General features: G+C 39.8%; 1 pseudogene; it reads right to left on the bottom strand.

Annotated features, from left to right (window-relative positions):
• Positions 1 to 491: 491 nt before the first annotated feature.
• Positions 492 to 23,532, bottom strand: LOC143118588 (uncharacterized; annotated as a pseudogene).
• Between the last annotated feature and the right edge of the window lie 1,013 nt (positions 23,533 to 24,545).

Genomic DNA, 24,545 nt, shown 5'->3' with positions numbered 1-24,545 from the left:
GAGGATGGAGGATGTTTTGGTGGTCTGCAAGTATTTTTGGTAAAATCTGATTTATCTTACATAACTATCTGACAGTCAAGTATTTAACAAAATAACAACAGCAACAAAAATCTAGAAAAACAGACAAAAAGTGCCACTTTTAAATATAGTGTATATAGTTCTGCAAGATGTTGCATTCAAATGGCATTTGTGAGTTGTCTTGGTCGTTCTTTTGGCTGTTTGCTTGAAAAGCAGGAACCCCTTGAGCCCTGTGGCCATGGCGATAAGTGTGGGGTCAGCTACGTTCGGCCAATGGCCATGGCATTCAGCCGAGAGATTTAACCAGCCATAGACTCCACTAACCTCCACTGACCCGCTTCTTCATCTGGGCAGGACTAGCCTGAGTGCACCAACAATAAAAAAATCAGCTCCAAAACCTTGGGCCAAACCCTCCAGAAACTATAAAACAGTCTACCAGAAAAATATGTGTTACCCTAATGTGACATTCACACCTAGTTTGAGTGCTGCCACTCAAATTGGGTCAGCCTAGACACAAATGACGCCACTCTGTTGTTGATTGGTAAGGCCTTTCTCTTCACCAACTGTCCTGTTTTTCGGCTCACTCCTGTTTTTGTTGTACACTTAGTTCCATCCTCGGGATTAATTCTCACAAAGAATCTGGACAAGATGAGAGTAGATAAAAAAAACAAAAAAAACATTAGATACGTAATCAATATGATGAAGGTGAAGCTTTCACATCCCCTTTGGGACATGCTACAATATAATTTCAATTTTCAATTTAATTTCACTTATAGAGCGCCAAAACATTACACATGTCTCATGGTGCTTTACAGAGTCTTTATGTCACCAAACAGGCAAAATTATGATAACTGGATCACAAATAAGCAGTTATAGTTAAGTTAAAAAAACATGATACCTTTTTGGGAAAACGGATATTTGCAGTCTACCCCAGAGTTAGATATGAGGATACCATTTTCCACTCTAAGCTGGCAATGCCCTGTTTAACACTGTTAGCCCAGCTAAGCATAATCACTGGAAGTCTGTGGGACCGTTAGCATATAGCTCCCTCTGGTAGTCCTGGGAGCTTAATTCTAACAGTCCCATACACTTATAACTAAGTATCACACGCAAAAAGAACAGAATGGTATGCATTTCCTTAAATAACACTGGAGCACACTGCAAACAAGCTAATTTCCCCCTAAAAAGTGGCATGTTCTGTTAAAACGTAACTCTTGCCAAAATGCAACCTAGGGTCTTTTTGTGAATCAAACTAGTGGGGGCACTACTGTTTTGATGGGGTCATACTATGATGCTATTTTGTAGTGTACTAAGATGGCCCGACACAACATGAAACTTTGCTCGAAGTATCACCAGTCTCAACACATGAACTTGAGCATTGAGAACATTGTGTTCAGAGTTTACTTAAAAGAAAGGTTTTGAACAACTCACTTCTTGACTGGCAAGATGGCGGCAGAAAAACCAACTGCTAAAGTGAGTTGTTCAAAACCTTTCTTTTTACAATCACTTCTTATAACACCTGTACTAATGATCTGTAGGTACACACAAATACATTATGTATGGACAACATAAGTACGTGATATTATGATATTACATATTGTTACACAGCATTTAGTGTGTAGATACACTAGATAGAACAAGGGCCCCGTAAAATAAAGTGTCACCATATTTACTTACCGTTGTATCAATTCCAGGGTTGCACAGGCAGGTTCCTGGTACTCTATGTTAAAAACATAGAAGCTGGAAAAGAATACTGACAGGGCATCAGTGAAACTTAAGTGCTCATCCAAGACAAAGGCCACCTTCCCCTCCATGCTCACCATCCATTTTGTGGAAGTCAGTAATGTGTTCCCTGAAAGATTAAAAATACACACTTTAAAGAAAAATATTTCAGTCCTTGTACAGTAAAAACTTCTCTCTAAGTTCTGAACCATCTCTTACCAAGCATGATCAGTCGAGGTGTGATAGGAAGGTCCATGTCATTCTCAATTGAAGTTGCCGTTGCAAATGTCTTAAAAAATAAAGCACAGGGTTACACTAAGAGTGACTTCTTTCATTTGCCAATAATTGGTCTACATTTTTAAAAGTTGATCTTCATTTAGCCATAATATATATTATATTAGGCTGCGAGCTAGAGGGCCTTACAATGAAAATCAAGTGGACAGCATATACATTTTGGCCTCTTTTATTAATAGAAAGCTAATTAAACCACTCAAACCATACATTTTCTAAAAGTTTATGTTCTCTAGATGTGATTAAACATGCATTGATACATGTCCTACCTTCCTCTAGGTCATGAAAATATTCCTAGCTTGCAGCCTATTTGTATTAAATCAAATGGAATATATTGTTTCTGTACTTACATCTGCTAACACGAAGATGGACTCCTCCTTTTCGTTGAAGTGCTTCATCATTAGGAGCACTGCTCCAATAGCCGTCTGGTTGTTGTTTGACGTCTCCATCCCCCGTAGCAGACTCTGAATGCTATTGTCGTGCTGTTCTTGAAAGTAATTAATGATCCGTTTTCCCTTAGTCATAAGTGCTTCTCCAAGACGAGTAGTTATATCGATGCCTGTCAGAGTCTTGAAATGTTCGCAAACTCCTCGCTTGGTGAAAAGGAAAGGCCACTGGTCTTTCATCTCAGACATTGTAGGAGGGGGGCATGCGTTAATCATATGTCGTTGGTAGATGTATGTTAGAGACATTGATATGTCAACTTCTGGCATTTCAACAGCCCTGGGCCCAACGGACTGGAATATGGTGGTCAAATTGTGTCTCCTCTGCTCCAAGGATTCCGCAGACTCTCCATCCGGAAGTAATTTTGGCTGCCAGTTAATGCAACCCATAACTGTCTGCCTTGCATCGGACAGTTTTGGTGGAGGTGCCCGGATCCTCACCGTCCCTCGTCCTCGGTTTCCGTATGCGATCAACGGTGTTATTGCGATTCACATGTTCAATTCTGGTTTTCAACTGATTAACAAGCGAATGGTACCCAGTACCGAGCTGTTCTCCATCTACTGATGTGTCAGCAAAGGTCAAGGGATGCTTTGAGACAATCATTTTTGCCATTTCAACACAGGCAGTCCTGTTAGGATTGGCACAATGTTCTTGCATGGCACCCACCACTGTTCTGATCATGGATCTTCTATCAGCAGGATCAGCCCTCTTCCCTCTTGATATGCTGCGTGACAGTCTGGCTGGCATCTTGTCCCAAGGAATAGCAAAGTTCTGAACCCATGCATTCTGATTCTGTATCAAAGTGGAGGTGGTGGCCGTGCGAGGAGGTGTGTGGCGATGTTCCTCTGTCAGAGATGTGTCCAGTAACGACAGGGACTGCGTTGGTTCGTCTGGGACACTGGCTGTACCATTTCCCTCTGAAGACAAAATAAACACAATATATACTGTAACGGTTTTCATTATTTACACACGTACTACCCCTCCCCCACCACACACACACAGTTTTTGTTCCGTGAATAAGGTCATTTTTCTCTTTTCTTTTGAAATTTGAATATTACAGCAAAAGAATATTTCTAAGGATGGCTCCATCACAATCAATCTATATATTCTATCAATGGACATAACAAATCAATTCTAAGGGTCATTTTATGTCAAAACAACTGATTTTGGGGAAACCCCACACACTTTGGTTTAAAAATAGAAGGGGATATTTATTTGTGCTTCAAAGGTCTAAACATGGTTGAAAAACTGAAATTCTTCTTTTTTTACTATATAAGAGAAGATGCTACCCTGCAAGATCATCTAGACAAAACGTTTTCTATTGTCACATAATATATCAATCAGTGTACCAGTATGTAAAGTACAAGTCTGCTACTGTCATTACAAATAGGCAAGGTCATTTATCACTAAATTAACACTACAGATATAAACACTCGCCCGAGACATTTTCCTTCTTGGTCAACCTGCACAAGTAGCCTAGTCAAAATTGACAAGCAGCTAAACTAATTGACTAAGCATGCTAAGCTTGACATCCAAACAGTATTCTAACGTTAGATTAGAGATATGGCTTGATTGCTTAAAGGCGCTCTAAGCGATGCTGGGTAACGTCACTTCTGTTGACTTTAAAACAAAACAGAGAGCTAGCTCGCTACTTCCTCCTCCTCCCTCCCGTGCTGTTCTCGTGCAATTGAAACTCTCCTAAATGCGCATCTCGTCTGTGATTTGCTGGAACAGTTTGTTATGTTTTTATGGGCTAGGTTTGCCCAGGTTGTTTTTGTTGCCGTTTTTGGAGCCTGGGCTGTCCACAGAGATCGCATATTTTTACAGTGTATTCAGGACACAGACAGCTAGCCGTTGGTTAGGTGATGTTTGCAGTAAGTGACATAAAATGTTTTAGCCTAAAAAACGCATGGCATCGCTTAGAGCACCTTTAACTTAACTTACTTTAGTCTTCCCAATTTACTATGTTGTGACAATACCTTAGCAGAGTTAACTTGAATGCAGCAGTTCTGAACTAATTTGCGCAACATGGTCACGATGATAAGTGGGTAAGTGGACAACAATCCTTCAACAATTGACCTGTCGCTAAGCCCCGCCCCCCATTGTTACCGTGTGAAACTCGGACAAACACACCAGACTTGATTAGAAATACATTATGGAGAATGGCAGCTGACAGTCTATCAAAGCAGGCTTTAAGGACGTTTTGGTTGATAAATGATTTAATTTCCTCCAGAAGCAATCAAAAGGGGCTTAATTATGATATGGAGGGGTATATTCAAAACTTTTAAAACGTATACAAGGTGACAAGCTTAAAGTGGAGGCGAGTAGCCAGATCACCGTGCAAAAAACACTGACGTTAATGCTAGCTAGCTAGTTGAAGATTGAGACTGAGTGTTAGGCTATATTAACATTCGATGTAGTAAGAATATAGTAGTTGGCTAATGAGCATTTTCATCTTGGGATTTAACAGGGAACCTGGTTACTGTGCCCACGTTGTTGGCTTAGTAGCCTACATTACGTCGAGCTGTTGCAAATGCGAGAGGCGTCCTGTAGGCTACTGTTGATGAAATACCCTCATTTACTAGCCACTCGGGGTACCGGCTATCGGTATTACACGTTCCCCATGCACAACGTTTGACCATGGTTATCCGTCGGGGTTTTTTGAGGAAATAAACTCCATAAATAACCATTGATTTGTCATTTTATGCCTCCTCCCTGTTGTTTCCTATGGAGTTGTTCGAGCTGATGTCCGAGTCTGTTGAGGCTGGACTGTCATTGGCTCATCTGCGTTCTAAGGGTGGCACTTAACGACAGGTCAATTATTAATGTTTTGTTAAAGCTACATTTTCCCACAAGCGCAATTTACGGAAGCTGCACCATAAATGTCACAGCTGACATTACAAGATGTCATACACTACTCTGCACAATGACAATAAAGTTGAATCTAATCTAATCTAATATTGGTGTGATACCTGTGTGTGTGTCACTGGTTGATTTGACATGAATGGTCCCCTGAACATCTAACATAACAATATCTTAAAACATAACTAATTTAATTTGAACATTTCAAAACACAATATATACTGAACTATTGGTTTTGATTATTTACAGTATGTACAAACCACATTTACGTCCATTTAGGCCATCCTTAAAAATAACCTGACCGACCCAATACCCCCCCCCCCCCCCCACACACACAGTTGTTGTCCCGTGAAAATGTTCATTTTTCTCTCATTTTGTAATTTGAAGACTGGTGGAGGAAACATTGACAGACCCCCCCCCCCCCCCCCCCCCCAAAACACCTTTTGGATATTACAGCAAAACAATATTTCTAAAGATTGCTCCATCACAATCAATCTATATATTCTATCAATGGACATTACAATTCTAAAAACGGTCATTTTATGTCAAAACAACTGATTTCGGGGAAACCCCACACACTTTGGTTTTAAAAAAGAAGGGGATATTTATTTGTGTACTGCTTCAAAGGCATAAACATGGTTGAAAAACTCAAATTATTATTTTTTTACTAAAAATGAGAGGATGCTATTACCTTGCAAGATCATCTGGACAAAAAGGTTTGTATTGTCACATAATATACCTATTAGTGTACCAGTATATAAAGCACAAGTCTAAGTTGATATATGGACTGGCTATATCTGGGAGAATTTTGGTCTGATACCTGTGCGTGTGTCATTGGTTGATTTGACATAAAATGTCCTTTGAACGTTTAACATGGCAATATCTTGAAACATAACTCATTTCATTTTAACCTTTTGACATTAAAAAACACAATATTTAAGGAACATTTAACAAACATGTTGGTTTACATGCATTTTCTCACCCTTTTGTTGGAAAGCTCTCATGAATAAGCGATACTCTACAGGCGTTAAATGATTCTGCAGGTCCTCTTTCTCTACCACAGTCAGGTGGCTTTTCTTCCGCACTCCCACTACAGATGTTAAATGTTCAATCAGCATGTTTAAACGCTCATCATCCAGATCTGGAAGGATTTTTTTAATCTCTTGAATGCATTCAGCTTCCATATCTAGAATGAAGAACACACTGAATGATGCAAAGAAACAACAGGGAGGTCCAAGGTATTGTAAACTGGCAGTGGATAATAGTCCTGCAGACTATCTGCATTTACACACAAATATTTGTTGTGTGACTGAAATATGCGGTGAACACCATGATCAATTAGGAATACTGAGTCATGCACCAACACAACAAAGTGCACCTGTTCCTCATCTATGAATATGAGGGATATTTTACCAAAGATTATAGTGTCACCAGTGTGCTCCAGAACAACAATGAGGCCTTTGGTGTATTTAGTCCCTTTATATGTCACTGCAGATACCTCAGAAGTTTTGCTTTTATCGATGTCTGATGCTTCTAACACACTCTGAATTTCACTGTTGTATGATAGTTCATCAATTTCAGTTGCTTCGCCTCCAACCTGGATGAGCGGAGGAAATAACTGACCACTGCTGAGGTATGACTGAAGTAGCTGGTGTCGTTCAGCTAACGTTTTACTTAAGTTTAAGAAATTGTGAAGTTTCCGGGCACACTGCTTAAAATAGGAATGCTTGCTTTCAAATCTCAGTGTCCAAACACGTATAAGTGGTCCAAATTTCAAGATAAGGTCCGGATAATGCAACAAGTAGTGATGCTTTGGTTTTAGGGTGTGGTCAGGGAACAGAGTTTTGCGCAAGACTACATATTCCTCTAACAACACTTTCAGATATGCAACCTCATTAAGATAAATTTTGGGTGCACAAATGAATTCTGTGATTTCCTTCAGTTTAAGGCACAACTGCCAAACCTCACTTTCAATAGGATCCTTGATCCACCTACCAACATAGATTGGTAAAAGCCGTAGTAAACACCAATTTTGCACTGCTGAGCCACTGAGCTTTTTAGCATTTAGCTTCAACGGACACGGTTGATTGTGTGAATCATTCCCTAGAAGTTTTGTTTGTAAGATTGCCCGGTTTATCTGATCATAGGTGAAATGCTTTTCAGATTTAACCAAATATTCAATGTAGAGGGCCAAATCATTTGCCACAACTCCCTCAAAGAGGTCATGCCCAAGACACGGAGGAAGACCGGTGGAGACATGGAAAGACCTCAGGGAGTTAAAAATTGAATCCCTTTTAATCCCATTTATCAAATCAGTGTCAGAAGTCAGTTGCTGAACACTCTGATTATAGTTTGTCGGTGTTCTACATAGGCCAAGTGCTAGGGGTGATTGCTGAAATGTGTGCCTGTCAATCAAGCAGTACCTGCAAAAGTGATGGCTACTACTGAAATTTTCTGTAAAGCCACCAATGCAGTGAGAACCTAGATTATCGCCACACATTGCAACAAGTGAAGCCTTAAGGTACTTACCATCAACAGACGGAAACCCTGTTTCCTCCAGGTCTTTCAGATCTTCAATGAGGCGAGCAAACACTTTCTTCTCACCAAAATCTTTGAAGTCTTCCTCCCTGCAAAGTAACACAAGCTGTGTTGGGTCAACAGTTGAACGATTGTGAGGCAATATTTCTCCAATTGTCATGTAAATGGCCATAATTTTGTGTTTCTTTTTGCCAGAGCCAAGTGGGTTTGCAACTTCAAATGAATCCTGGTAAAGGATAATAGAATCCTGGTAAAGGATAATAGAGACTGAAGAGGGAGATTCCTGCATTAAAGCATTTTTTTGGACATTTTTACCATCACTAACATCATTCAAAACCATATCCAGCCGGACATTTGATTTTGATTGTAAATACTGATCCCTAACAGTAGACTGCCTAAACAAAGCAGAAAGTGTTTCCTTCAGCGGGACATATTGACAAAAGCGTTCCTTCCCTTTGCTATTTCCCAGGTACATCTGGGCAGGTGCAACATAATCAAAATTTTCTTTGAAGTATGTTTGTCTTGTTCTGTCTGATCTTAAAGCACCTTCATTATAAATAGATAAAAGATCCTCTTGCTCAAGTTCCCTGACTAGCTTGTGTATCTCTTCATTGGGGATGTGCAACTCTGTTAACTTTTGTTTCAGCTTTTCAAGTATATGTTTCATTCCACTGCTGTGAACCTCCTGAAACTCATCAATAATGCACTGTATTGTTGTAGCTGGCAAAAGTAATTTGGCCTGCATTTTTAAATAAAACAAAGCCAAATTCATTACAAATGTATCTGCCTCTTTTCCAGAGTCCGTATCCATTCCATCTATTGATGGCTCATCTGTAGCGTCAGTAACCTCAATGTGTGGCTGTTCATGTGAGGGTTGTGTTACTCTTGACTGTCTATGTTTTCTAGATATGTGAGTTCCAAAGGATTGTCTTACTCGGAACTGTTTTGAGCAACCTTCATAGGGACACTTGACGTTTTTGCCATTTCTTATATGCAATCTCAAATGAGCGCACAAGGACGCAAAGTTGTTCGACACATAATCGCATCCCTGAACATTGCATCTGATAGAGTCTCGGTGTTGAAGCGCTACGTTTTGTGGGGATTCGTTAGGAATGTGATTTCTATGCATGTGCGATCTCAAGGCAGAACATGTTCTGAAATTACCAGGGCACTGTTCTATGCCACACCGAAATCTGAAGTTGGCCAAATTTCGATGGGTTTTTGCGTGGAAAAAAAACGTTTTCAAGTTCACCGTTTGATGAGGACAAATCTTGCAATAATACATTTTGTAACCACACCAGTGTTGCGCGGGTTTGGTCACAAGCGGCCCGCGGTCGCCCGATATTTTAATCAACCCGACCGCAACTCGGACCGCGAATATTAATTAGGACAAAATTATACCCGACCCGCGATCCGACCCGCTTATTTACAAAATGTGTGCTTTTGGTTATAGGCTGCATGCAGTGTGACAGTAGGCCATTTCTGTAAAAACAAACTAATTTATTTACGAAACTTGATGCAGTAGAACTACACGCAGTAAGCATGCAGGACATATAATGTTTGCGCAGGAGAAAGAATGAGAATAAGAGCGCAAGCACGCACGCAACGCACAAAGGATAAGAACACTAGGATAAGATTTGAAGGCCATGGACATACATCTTTCTTTCGAAAACAGAAATGGTGAGGCGAGGTAGGCAAGAGAGATACATTGCTGGTCAAAACGTTAGCGTAAGAACTGGTTTATAATGCTGAATGAAACACAAAGCTTTACTAAAGCACATCCACTGTTTAAAGTCACAAACACAATGAACTAAGGTAACTTTTATGCATGCGCGAACCTATACATACCGGTAGATATGGCTGTCCCGTTTTGGCTGTCATACTTTTAAATGGCTTCGCAAGAAGTAGGCCTAGACCATAACCATAGCCTATATCGCTTTTCCTGAAGGGGTGTCTTTATTATTTTAACTCGCGTCTTGCTTCTTTACTGTTGACTTTACTGTATTGATGCTTTACTGTATTGATGCTAGCTTTCTCGTGATATTTTAAGTAGGCCTATTTGTAGAAAATATATATTTAATTAATTTTAACTGACCCGCCCGCAAATGACCCGAATATCATTAAAATATTTTGTTTATGACTCATAACCGTGGGTGACCGCGGTCATCCGCGGGCGACCGCTTAATTTCGGGCAGACCGCGCAACACTGAACCACACTACATTTGCAAATGACACGAAAGCTGATTAAAACTATTCGAATAACTTACAAGGTTAGCCCATGCACGCAAAACCATACACGTCTAACGAGACTAATCTTCTGCACTGCGGTAATATTCTGTGTTGCGTTGGTCTACTTTCCCGGGCACAAGCCTAATGCCACACCCACTTCTCCCGAAACTCAGAAAGATGGATACATTTTGTGGGAAAATTCAGCTATGCAGACATGTCCAACAATATCCCGCCCGCCTAAAACCATGCAGCTAGCTAGCTACTCTGACCTAACACCTTTGCCCTATCAACTACTCGAACTTTCATTGAAAATAAATATGAAGCAAGGCTAAACACTTGTAAGCAAAGACATGGGCTTTAATGTAGACAACACAGAGATGATTATTATAACGTTACCTAGATCGCGCCCTCCTGCAAGCTGGCACCTAGAGCTAACTGCTGGGTAACTTCACATGCAACCCTGTAAACCATTCGGCGCTATCCAGTCCAAACCACTTACTTTGATAAAGACTAAATATGAAACAAAATAAACACACAAAACCACAAAGCCCATTGGCATTCTGGTGCTACCAATCACTGAAATGGGGTAGCCTAAAGCTAGCGTTAGCTAACGTTACTATGACAAACACCTAGCATGCTAGCAGCTAAACTCAATAGCCAGAGCAGTTGCCAATTTTAATAAAACATCGGGAACCGGGAATATAAAACTAGGTTTCAGGGCAGGACAGGCTATCAAAAACGGGGTTGTCTGAACTAGTCACCGTAGAATCTATCATACATTGGCTATAACGGTAGATGGCTAAGCTGTATGAATGTTAGCAGGTGTGTTCGCAGAAAGTTTATGGTAGTGCTATATTATATCGGTTGCTATTTTAACAAAAACTAAAATGAAAAGAAGACCTGGTGGAGAAGGTTTTCATGTGGCTGTTTTGTTAAGGTACATACCTTTTTGTCCAGTGCTCAACCAGTCCAAGTGTCCATGGTGCAGCGCTCTCAATCAAGTGGCGAAATAGCATCCTTTGAGATGAAGGGCACTTGCTTGGGGTCGCAGGTGACGTAGGCTACTGCATTTTTTTTTAAAATGGTAACTTACAGTAATTTTAAAAAACCTGGTGACTTACCACACTTATTACACAAAATTCCCCATACATACAGTAAGTTACTGAAATAATCATTTAAAGTATTTTACTGTGTGATATGAAGTAAAGTACTGTAGAAATTGCTGAAATGTCTAACAGTGTACACACGCAGGTAGGCCAACTAACAATGCATTGCAATAGTATAGTTTGGAAATAACCATGGCCTGTGCAAGAAGTTGTACAGAAGTTCAAAGACTAAATCTACTCATTGTTGTTTTAAGCGAGACAGATGTTAATGTTCCATCCATCCGCAACAAGGTCTGGTGAGTGTTCACAGGAATACGGCCCTGTCTATTACACAAACGAGACTCAGCAAAGAGTGCCACGACAGTACAACATGTTGCCATTGCAGAATGCATGTAATAGAAAGACAAAGAACTGGTTTCCAGTCGGCTGACCATCGACAGTCACGCATCTTCAAATCCAATCTGACTCCTGTGCATTTCCATCCAAGTACATCTCTTTACTACTGCCAGGCCTCAGATGTATTCCTTTCTGTGAAGTGACTTTGAGTTCAGTGGTGCCTCGCAGCTAACAGATGACACACCAGTAAGAGAGAGCCGTACTGGTAGAGCCAGTACTGTATGTTCTTGAGAAAAGTAGACTTGAGGAGATTACACAACAAAACTGCCAGTCTTTCAACATCAAGTCAGTAATTTGAATGTTCAAAAATGTTTTGAGTTGAGAGGTTACATGCCGTTCATGCCAACACATTACCACTTGCAACGACCTTCCAGACTGTGGCCCAAAACATACACTAAATTGTATGGTAAAACATACAACAGGTTGTTTCAAACTGTAAGCAGTAGCCTAGGCATGCATGGTGTCAAACGTATATATACTCTTTTGATCCCGTGAGGGAAATTTGGTCTCTGCATTTATCCCAATCCGTGAATTAGTGAAACACACTCAGCACACAGTGAACACGCAGTGAGGTGAAGCACACACTAATCCTGGCGCAGTGAGCTGCCTGCAACAACAGCGGCGTTCGGGGAGCAGTTAGGGCCTAGGAAAAGGGTGGGCAAACTTTTTGGCTCAAGGGCCACATTGGGTTTTGAAACTAGATGTACCGCATATCGGTACAAAATATGACCGCATAGTCCTGTACATCCATGCTGCGAAAAATAAATCATATTAATAAATTTGTCTCCATCTTCTACTCCATCCCCCACTCTTGAAACTTTTGTGTCTGCTTGTTTGGAATGTCTGTTTGCGGCCGCACACAAAGTAGGGGAGACCGGCGCTGGTTGTCTCACGGGTTGGTTGTCACATTGCTTATTCCAGGCACACTAGGTGGCGCTGTGGTAAAATTTTGATATCAAACTGTTACCCTTTGATAGCTTACTCATTTGCACTAGGAATTTTGCCGAGTAGACACACAGCATTGAGGTGAGGAGACAATTTTTACATTTCATGGGTCAGAGTAAATTTTCATGTTGGTGTTGTTTTAGTATTGAGAGCTTGTAGGATATTAGTAGTTCAAAAACAAAACACTCAGTAAAAAGCCAAAGGTAGTAGCTTTATTTTGAGTCATATTTTAGCTATCAAGTTAAAGCCATTTGGCTGCTAGGTTAACATCTTTGTCAAGAGGTCAGTTGCGGATGGTTGTCACATAGCTTGTGGGGTTGGTTGTCACATGTGTTTGTTGTCACTGTGACACAGTTGTCACTGTGTTTACAACTTTGTTTGCAACTTACATACTAATAAAGAGGTTTTAGCACTGAAAATGATTTCATTTTATTTCTCAACACAGTAGACAATTCAGGTAACTGATCACCTCCTTTAATCCCATTGTTTAAACATAAGGAGCATTGATGACAACTATCATAGGGGTGGTATTCATATTAAAACTTATTTGCAATTTCTAGCTTAAAAAACTAAAAAGTTACACATAATTTTTTAAGATCCCATTTTATCACTGAAATCCCATTGAAACTCTATAGGGACAACCAACCCCATACCCTGTGACAACCAACCCCGTGATGGGGTTGATTGTCACATTGTGTCAGAGTGTCTTTGATGGTTAATTGCTCCCTGTTACAATACATTCTAAAAAATAAAATGTTACACATTTAAAGCCAAGACCCCAAGCTTTCATTTCATGTAGGAATTACTGCTGAAAGAGTTTTTTTAAGATGAGCAATTCATGCATGAGTAAAAATTGTGACAACCAACCCCGGTCTCCCCTACGCATTAATTACGTGAAAGATGCTTCATACCAAAACAGAGATCAAACATCAAATTTGTCATGACGTATTGTCACAAACACTTACTCCAATTAGAAAATCAAAACCAAAATCATGTAAGTAAAGACCATGTTAAAGTGTTCTTTCGTTATCTCATTGACACCTGTATAAGGGGTGGAGGATGTGATATTTTTGACCTGATACATTTGCCTAAATAAAAGGCCTTAAATTGGAAGTATTTTAGCTTTGATTTTCTTTTGACGCTTCAAGGTAGATCTTGCCTTTGTTCAGGGCGAGGTTAGGGATCTTGGGCTCAAAAAGGTTGGTGACCACTGCTTTACAGGGTGTGTAAATCAAGCCTTTTCACAAACGTTTGGCCTATCCTACTTTAAGGCAAAATTATTTCTTATCTATAAACTAAACTAAACTAAACTGTCGGTCATTAAGAAAACATAATGATTGTGTCATTATAGCTTTGTGTAACCCAGACATCAGCAACGTTCATTTTACAGGACCAATCACTCTCGTGGCTGCCTGCACTTTCCCTGTCGTCACGGCTGCAACTTTCGCACTCGTTTGTGCTTTTTAGCGCCGTGTTCATCAGGTCCCGGGACACCCGTCTGAGCCTCCATGGACCATGTCAACAATGAATGAAAATTGGCTTATTATTAACGAGTAAAAACTTGAGAACCCTGGGCTTTTTAGCCTGCATCCACCAAAATTTGTAAAGTTGATCGTCAGATCAAGCCTCATCAAGTTATCTACATGGCACTTACATTTTTGAAAGCACCAGTGACAACCAACCGAAATCAGTAGCAAAGTCACCAAACAGGAAGTAATCTCTTAGGCTATGTTCAGACTAGGCTTTTTTTGACAAAAAAGTTGGCCTGGGCGTTATTTTGATTAGAAAAACCACTGGCAGCAAAAAGCAATTGAGAGAGTCTTTTGCTGCCATAACAATGTGTGCTAATTAAGAGTTAATGTTAGCTAACCTGCTAGATGTTCAAGCGACTGCAATAAAGACACGCTGACCAGAAAATTTGGGACATGTCCAGTTTAACTCCGTAAATGAATATGGTGTTACTCCACTGCTACAATCTCCATTTCTGCTGGTTAGAAACGTCTCATTACTCAGCTTGTAATTGGTCAGCTGTCAAATATAGGGAGCTTTTTTCTTAGAAGTTTAACTTTTTTCAACTTAAAAAAGACGCTCTGAGCTGCAGTAAAAAAAAAAACGCCGGCGACAGCGTTTTAAAAATGTTTCAATATTTTTTTTTAAATACAGTCTACTCCATAGGGTTAATGTAAACAGACACTGGCTGTCTATTCTGAGTCTATAGAGTCTGTAAATGTGTGAGGTATGATTTTACTTATCTCATATATTTTATGTCATAGATAGATGTCACATGCCAAATTTAGTCTGTTTATAAGGTTTGCAAGTTAGAAATGCTAACCCTAGGTTTAGATGGTCATAATTTGCATAGGTCAGACAGGCCTTGATAGGATTACACCAGTTAATTCAAGATAGTACCAACATGTGGCACATATTTTGATACACGGGATGATAACAAACTAGTTTGACAAATTTGGGACATCTAATGGCTTGTGTGTTGCCAGGAGGTGGAGCCAAATATAGGAAATATTGGATTTCTAGGGGGCGCTATAGAGTCTGTCAATATGTGAGATCCGATTTTACTTCACACACTTCACACTTTGTGTCATATACAGATGTCAATTGCAAAATGTAATCAGTCTAGGAGGTATGCAAGATACAAATGCTGTTCAGATGTCCCTGATTTGCATAGGTTTGACAGGCCTTGACAGGGTTACACCAGTTATTATCAACTAATACCAACATGTGACACATATATTGATAAGGGAGTAAAAACCAGAAATTTGAGACCTCTAGCTGCTTGTGTGTTGCCAGGAGGCGGAGCCAAAGATTAAAAAAAATTTGTAGGGGTTGCTACAGTCAGTGAATATGTGAGGGTTGATTCCATTTCACACATATATTTTGTGTCATCCAAGGATGTTACATGAGAGCTCGTGCCCAACACGGACTTTCGTGCACGGAGCTGGTTCCAAATGCTCCATACGGCGCCATACTTGCTATGGCGTATGCTAACATGCCGAAGCTAATCTGCACGCTCTTGACCCTCATATTTACTAAGCCTAGGTTAATAGGTCATAGGTCAGACAGGCCTTTGTAGGGTCACACCAATTACTTCACAACATTAGCACATATAATGCATGGGATGAAAACAGACTTATCTGAGACTAATGTAAGCCTTGACCTTGCTGATTATAATCAGGGTGCAGTCAGTCAGTGGTCAGAACATATAAAACCAGTACAAGTGAAAGACAATTGTATATTTTCAAGTAATTATTAACATGGAAAAAAATCAGAGGGTCCTTTTCTATCAAAGATGCTTTAATGTACATTGTACATTGACACATAAAGGGGATAATGAAGTACTCAAGTCTCAAACAAGGATGACAATAGAATAGTAAAAAAGAAATTTGCTCTCAAAAACAATTGTAAACAGTTAGCGTTTTTAATGTGATTATGGATTTTTATAGTCTAAGAGCAAAAATAGCAGTATTGCTTAAGCCTATATGATGCACCAAAGTAAGTAGGAATGTGGGACATGTCTTAATTCATATTAATTGACATCTACAGGCTATAGACTTTCAGAAAATATATGCTTTACGTGGTAAATTCAGCTGTCCCTTAACAGTGTAGGCCAAAATATACTGAACAATTTGTTTCTCGATCTACAATATGGACCTATGTACGCCTTATGATATACCAGAATAAGTAGGAAGGTGGGACATGTATTAATTCATAATCATTGACATCTAGAGGCTATGGGCTTTCAGGAAATATATGGTTTACGTGGTCAATTCAGCTGTCCCTTAATAGTGTAGGCCAAAATGTATCAGGTGACAATTTGTTTCTCGATCTACAATATGGACCTATGTACGCCTTATGATATACCAGAATAAGTAGGAAGGTGGGACATGTATTAATTCATATTAATTGACATGTACAGGCTATGGGCTTTCAGGAAATATATAGCAACCAGTATAACAACTGCTTTTTTTTAGCATAACACCCACTATATGTACCCTAGCAACACCATAACAAACTTCTCAGTAACCCTAGCAACAACCTAGCCACCACCACCATAGCAACCGCTATATTTAGCATAGCAACTACCATATCAACCCTAGCAACCATCTCAATTACCCTAGCAACAATCTAGCACCCAACAATCTAGCACCAATCTAGCAACAATCTAGCCCATACATGGGCAACATACGGCCCCGGCCCGTGGGCTTTCCCTGACTGGCCCGCGTAAGGTCCGTGAAAGAACAATAGTCAAGAGCCTAGCATAGAGATAATGCATGCAAATCAATATCGTTGTTTTTATTTTTGAAAGCGACTGCTATTTGTACGCCCATACATTTGTGCGTGGATTCATACGACGTAAACACCCTCACTGATGTGCTGGTTAATAGAATTTATGCTTCTGCGTCGACACAATGCAGTTGCCTTTACGTCGGCGTAACCCTTTTAAAGTTTTGTGTCTCTTCTGTCTGCGTCGCAAAGGTTGTTAGAACGAACTCCTACTGCTGCTCGTTGGCGATACGAAGTGTTCATTTCAAAACGTTACTGGCAGATAGACAGTTTACAATCGGATAACCCCGTAATTGTAACCAAAATATGTCTGAGTTTATTTGCAAAGCTTATGTTAGCGAACTAGTATGTACTACTAGTTCGCTAACATAAGTACTACTACCCACAGGTTGCTTGAAGCAGCCGGCTCAACACACAGAGCGAGTTGACCGATCACAGTTATGTGCATAAAGTTAAAGCAAAAACATAGCCTACATTTTTAAAATAGTTTTCTTTGTACATGTTGATTAACTAATGACAGCCTACTATTGTCTGCTCCTCATTTTCGTAGTTTAATTCTGCATAGAGTTAATTTAATGATGGTAATGATTTAATGAGGAAATATTGCTGAGTGTTGATGAAATGGTGGCACAGGCCTAGGTTGTACTGACTCCTTCACATTTTCATGACCTAGCCTAATTATATAGATATTGTAGTACTTTTTTATATCAGTCTTTGAAAACTGAAAAAAATGTCAATGTCAAAAAATGATTTTCGAGAATGAGGATTAAATACTGGACATAGATTAAATATTGCTGTTTTTCCATTGTCTCCCTCACATTTTCATTTGTTCTTACGACTAAACAAAATCATATGATTTACTTAATGTTATACAAGAACAGAATAGAATTGAACAGAATTGAGTTCAGACTTGAGTTCGGTATTTTGGGTCCGGCCCTCCTCAACAGTCCCAGTTTGTCATGTGGCCCCTTGGGGAAATTAGTTGCCCACCCCTGATCTAGCCCATTATGTGAAAAAAGAATCACAATCAGGTGTAGAAGGCGTGGCAGATCTTGGGTCTCCCTCCAAGGGCTGCACTCAATAAGTATGTTAGCCAAAAGAAAAATACAAGTAAAACTTTTTTACACGTAAGCTTTACAATGAAACAATAACTAAATGAACCAAAAAGAGAAACAAAAGAAAAGGAAAAGAAAGAAGACACTAATTGCTAGACATTTCATGGAGATGAGAAAACTCGCCAGTAATTAAAAAAAAACTACTTTTCAATCTATGTCAATGGCTAAAAGTCATATATTAACCTAGTATTACAGGAAACACAACAGGCTCAATTCTTCATTGAGACCAGAAGGCTCAAGTGTGCCCAGTGTGTAAATCCAATAGGCCTCCCTGCATAGAAGCTTCTTAATAACATTACCGCCTCTAGGTGGTGTGGAGACTTTTTCAATGCCCCAGAATTTAAGTGATGCTGGGGAACCGTGATTGGCTTGCATGTAGTGTCTTGCAATAGCGTAGGTGGTATTCTTAGTGCATATAGCCGTTTTGTGCTCTGCTATTCTCAGTTTTAATTGCCGTTTTGTTTGGCCTAGGTATGCAAATCCACATGGGCATTTTAGTAAATATACTACATGCGTGCTGTTACAATTTATAAACGACGAAATGGAATATCTTTTCCCTGTACGGGGATGAGAAAAGAATTTTGTATTAGTCGAATTAGAGCAATGTGCGCAATTACCGCATTTATAAAAGCCTTCAGGATGGCTAGGAAGCCAAGTCGTGGGAGACGGAGTTTTTATGTCCGAATGTACAAGACGGTCACGGATACTGCGGGCGCGTCTGAAAGTGAATGTTGGGAGTTCAGAACAGAACTCTTTTAAAGCCGGGTCACTTTGTAAAATGTGCCAATGCTTGCGGATTATGCTTTTTATCCTACCAGCGGCTGGCGATTATCCAGTCGAGAACCCAATTTTAAAATTTGAACGCTTTTTTGTTGATTTTGTTAAAAGTGTAGACCGATCTGTTTGTAACGCCCTTTCCCAAGCATGGTCAATATCCAGTTGTGAGTAGCCTCGTTGTTGAAAGCGCTCAGACAACTGTGCTGCTTTTTATTCAAAATCTGAGGTTAAGCTACAGTTTCTCCTTAAGCCACCACTAAAATGCCAATCTAGCAACCACCATAGCAACCAACATAATTACCCTAGAAACCTGCATAGCAACCACCATATATACCATAGCAATACCATAGCAAAAAAGGCCTTGTTTACATGCTGGCTGTCTTGTTGTTTGTAGCAGGACACCACTTTAACAGCTCCTTTGTGTAGGTGTTCTGTTGGAGTTATATAATGAAAAAATGAAATGCGACCTATACATCAGGATATCAGGAGCAAGGATCTGTGAAAACATAAGTAGATGGGATAAATTTAAGATATGTTTAGAAAAGATTGCAGGACCATCCCTAAATAAAATATCAGGACACCTTTACAGATAATGTATATTGGTGAGACAAGGGTAAAACTGTTGTGGGTAAATATTCAAATACTACAATAGGCCTACTATAAAATACAACTCTACAACTTCAAGTCTCAACACTGTAGTTTTGGAGGAATATCTGTAGTTCATATTCAAGAAAAACTGTATTTTGGACATTAAAAGCTGCATTGCACTAGTACACTGCAGGAATGCAATATTTTGGATTGAATGCAATATTTTGGAATGAATGCAATAGGCTATGTTGTATTGCTATATATTTCAGAAAAACGGTAGTAGGCCTATAGGATATAACAGTTTGTCCCATGAATTACCCAGACTCAAAGAATAGCTGATAATGTGAGACTGACAAGACTAGACAATTTAATGTCCAACAACATCAACTAATATGTTTAGCAGGATTATAGCACAGTCGAACTCATTTCAATAATTTAACCATAACGTGTCAACAATGATTTATTTACCTAATCACGTATTTGTCCACGACTTTTACTTACAAGCCTTTGAATTGTACTAAGAAATTGCACTAAATTCGCGCGATTCTAGGCTTTGTACACTATGAAGTAGTGTTGGTCAGATAAGTAGGCCTATATTTTGTTCGAAACAACAAAAAACAACACAATTATTAGGCTATTTACAAAATTGACGTCGCTAACTTTCTCCATGGCTCGCTCTATGCAGCGTTTCCGCTTTCTTGTGGTGTAGATTCTGGGATCCTAATGTGTTCGTATCGGAGTATCAACCATGCGAATAGATGATAACAGCAAGGGCGCAGGACGCACGGGAGACGTGGGGGATATGTCCCCTGCAGTGCTTAAGAGACGGCCGTTATCCCCCTCACTTTTGATAAGGAAAAAAAGCCTTATACTGTAGGTACGCCAAATAAATAATAACCTAGCCTATAGGGTTTGTGCTAACTATGTAAAACTCCCCATTAACAGCATCACATCACTAACCACAGTGGCTGGGGTCTTTTGCAAAGCACAGCATCTTTATTTGAGGTAAGCTGGTAGGCTATTCGAGGCAGGCTTTTTACATTTCTAACCTGCATTTAGACATGCATTTCGTTTGGAGCGGCATACCGGTAGGCTATCAAAAGCATAACATTTGGTTTGGGATTTAATTTACTTTTGGACTGTTGGATTATATTGCTAAATGTTGAGACTGATGGCCACTGAAATCTGGTAGATATTTGATGGTTCACTGTTATGTTTCATGCAGTTGAAAAAGTGTCGGGATTGTGACACTGAAGTGAAACAAGTGCCGCTGATTATTGTGAGACAAGGCAGCCATTCATTGAATAGGGGTTGTGCTGTAGCTTAATAGAAACCTTTTTGCGTAGCCAAGTAGCCTAAATTGAGTTATTGTTTAATCATGCATGATTTAGTACTTTTTATTAAATTCGTAGGCTGGAATGCCTTGAGTCGCGCAACAATTGTGTTTAAATGTAGTAGGCTTCAGCCTGGCAATTACCTTGAAAGGGGCGGCAAGAGAGTGAGCTTGAGAACGTGTGTTACCCATGGTAGGAAAACGACTTTTCTTTGCCAACCGTAGGCTATTAATCCAACCAACAATATAATAAAATATTAAGAAGAGGTGTTATTTCATTGACTTAAATCGAAACAATGTCTTCTAGTGCTGGTGGACTGATGGCAATTGTTGGTATAGGCAATTGTTACCCCGTCTTGTATATGGGAACCTGCCTTTATGTCCGGCTATAAATAGAATCAATCCCGGGCATAATTTGAGGATTTATGGTAGCCTATAGTCTCCTGCTCAACATGACATTAGCTGTTATGTTTATTGATAACAAACTCAACTAGCCTACTGATCAACTCGTTTTCACTAGGCTACTAGCCTAACTATAAAATACAAGTCTACAGTATACCCAACGTTTTTGTTCTAAGACATTTATTTCAAACATAATTTTAAGACACAAATTGGATACGTCAGTTACCTTGGTGCATACATCCCAGAGAGCAGGCTACCACACCCCAGAGTGATGGGCCTATAGCGTTCTTACCGTTCAGTGTGGGGTATAAACAAGCTGAGAATTTAGCGGTGTCACGTCTGCCTGTCACAGACGTGAGGAGCTCTTTGAAGCTTGGGATAATGTGGTACAGTTACTAGAGTAACAGTATTTTTTTAATTTTATTTTATAAATGCTTCGTTTAAATGCTGTTGGAACAAATAGTAGTAGGCTAGTCAACTTTCTGTTGCAATGTTCTGTGTGTTCTGGACAGGTAACTTGTTAAGCCAACATGTTCTAACGTTGCATAAATATTAACTGCAAACAAAAAGTGGAGAGTTGATTTGGTTTATACCAGACAATTTAGGTATAGGCCTAACTAGGCTATTTGATCATGTAGTCTATGTTTGGATCATAGGCATGATGATTCATTCATGGCTTCATAAAATATCAACATCCCATGTTGCTTTTAGAGTATTCTACCATTGGCCCAAATAATAAATGAAAATAAATCTAAAATAAATAAATAAAAGTAGAATTGCACATAGCAAGAAGCTGGTCTGAGGGCAGATCTGGCGTTGTGCTCATCTCACAGTTTTGACCATTTTTATCAAAAAATATTTTGAAAACAATCAATGGTATTATCTTAATATTCTGGCAAGTTTATGGTCGAAAGTGGGCCAGAGGTGGCGATCCGATATCTTGAAATCTGATCTCACTATGGGTTTGTGTTCACAATTTGGTCCCCCTCACTTTCAAAACATCTCCTGCGCCCCTGCACAGAGCTATCATTTGACACCAAGTACATCCTTCTGGGTTATAAAACAGACGAAATTACATCAAAATAATAACTTCATATAGCTCGACTTACCCCACATTTTTGTGTGTTGTGGTGGCAAAGCATGTTCATAATCCAACGTTATCGTGTGTTTCTCTATGGCAAAGCATGTTCATAACGGTTTTGAGATCCTAGCATATTCCTGCATGGCATCCAATTCAAGACTCACATTGCATCCCAATTTATTCGACAATGCAGTAAAAAGTTGTTTTAGAATCATCATGAGTGTACACAGAACACGCAAACTAGGGTTCAGTCAGGTAAAATCAGTTTGTGTCATAGATATGGAGCTCAGAAAGGTCATGTTTTCATTACTAAATAAAAAAAATCAATTTATCTCTGTAAGGCGCACACCACATGTCTGTAAATTGCAAAGCCCCAAAGGCCCCCTCCACCATGGTTCTTATATTGCCAGATTCAGGACAGTCTGCCCTCGTAGCGCCTAATCAACGGCTCTGGGCATTCGTAAACCATGTTTCAAATACAAGAAAATTAAAGTCTAGTTCCCAGACCCCATCTCAATGAGATGAGGTCTGACGTTAGCCAGGCTAGTATCCTAGACTGTTCTGAAAAAATATAGCATGTGTAAATGGCAATTACAATGACCAGAATAAATGTTTATAACTACAGATAGTGAGAATGGCCAAAAGGGCTCATAGGGCTAAATAAAAAAATGGCATTTATTTCTGTAAGGCACACACCACATATTTTTTCACATTTGCTTAGCCCCAGAGAATCCCTCCACCATGGCAATGATATTGCCAAATTCAGGACAGTCTGCCCTGCACACACATAGCCAGCTGACAGCTTGCAGTGGTAAGATACATGTCAAAATATAATAATTTTTATAATACACTTTTTGCATTTTTATTATTTAAAAATCAAACTTAAATCAATGCAAGTATTAATACATGAAATTGTGGCTGATCTGGGTTAATTTCTTAATTCAGAGCCATGTTACTTACAGCCAAGTACTTGGAGTGGAAACAGAAAGAAAAATAGTTTTGCCATCAGTATAAGATTAAATATCTGCATACAATATTTGTAGTATTTATTATTGTTCTTTGAGTTAACATAATTTCAATAAGACTGATTAAGTAAGGTGCATTATCATAATGTACTTTTTATAGCATTGGCCTATTTATTAAAAATGTGTTGGAGTGGACAACAAACTGACCTGTGTATCAGTGTTGGCTTTACACAATTTATTGCCATTATTAAAATAGGCTATCATAATCTTCAAAACTTTTTGAATAGTTTTCAAATAGTAGTTTTGATTCCCAAGTGCCACCCCAATAAAAAGTCTGGACCCACCTGGCCCCCCCTATAAAAGAATCCTGGGTAAGCCCCTGCTCGCTGCCATAGTTTGGTCGCTTACTGGACACCACCATGCTTACCCATTTATAGATCTTAGCCATTTAGAGGCAAATTCTTTGCCAGCTTTTAATTATCAAAAGTGATTGCCAATTTGAACGCTTTAATGACATTACAAAATAGCCTATATTACCACCATATTAGTTTTGATACCAAACAAAGTAAACTTCATAAATAGGCATGTATCCATTGCAGGGGCGTAGCCAGGATTATTTTATAGGGGGGGCCAGGTGGGTCCAGCTGCTGCTGCTGCTGCACTAGGCCTACTCAAGATTTGATCAGAACTGTAGGCTACACTTCCTGACTGGCCAATGGTCGTAGATAGAGTGCAGTAATTGGTTCAGTCCCTGCTTTGCAAAGTGTTGGCAAAGTGCCGTCGAAAACGGCAGCAATCTTTTTTCCTTTCTTTTTTTTTTTACTTTTCGTTGAACGGAGCTGGGGGGGCCAGCAGGGTGGCCAAGCTTTGACCAGTGGTGGCCGTGCTCCCCCTTGGCCACCACGTAGCTCCGCCCCTGTTTGGAATGCAGATCTGTGAAAGCACACATCGATGGTAAAAGGCACATCCAAGTTGACATGAATGTTTGCTAGTTTTCAGACTTAGGGCCCTATAGGTGCCAGTCTGTTGTTGCCAGCGTCCTCTTCTATGCAGTAGTATGCTGGGGAGGAAGCACAAGGAATAAGGATGTGGGGCGAATTGACAGGCTGGTAAGGAAAGCTGGCTCTGTAGTGGGAGCTGAACTGGAGTGCATCACTTCACTGCAAGGACCCTGAACAAACTGATCAACATCTTGGACAATGAGTGTCACCCACTCCACAGCACTATTGTTAAGCAGAAGAGCCTGATCAGCTGGAGACTTCGCTCACTGCCTTGCACAACTGACAGACTGAGAAAGTCATTTGTCCCCAGGGCCATTGAACTGTTCAATGCCTCACTTAAGGGAAGAGGAGAGATAGACTTCTCTGCATAGTCTGTCTGCCTCTTCACCCCCTCCATGTTTGGTACTGTCTGTCCACTAGCCAATTGTACCAC

Source organism: Alosa pseudoharengus, unplaced genomic scaffold (assembly GCF_046254945.1).
Source record: "Alosa pseudoharengus isolate Yale_2024_CS ecotype anadromous, Long Island Sound unplaced genomic scaffold, YU_APseudo_1.1 YU_APseudo_1.1_scf_12, whole genome shotgun sequence".
Classification (NCBI taxonomy): Eukaryota; Metazoa; Chordata; class Actinopteri; order Clupeiformes; family Clupeidae; genus Alosa; species Alosa pseudoharengus.
This window is presented reverse-complemented; position numbering and strand designations above follow the sequence as displayed.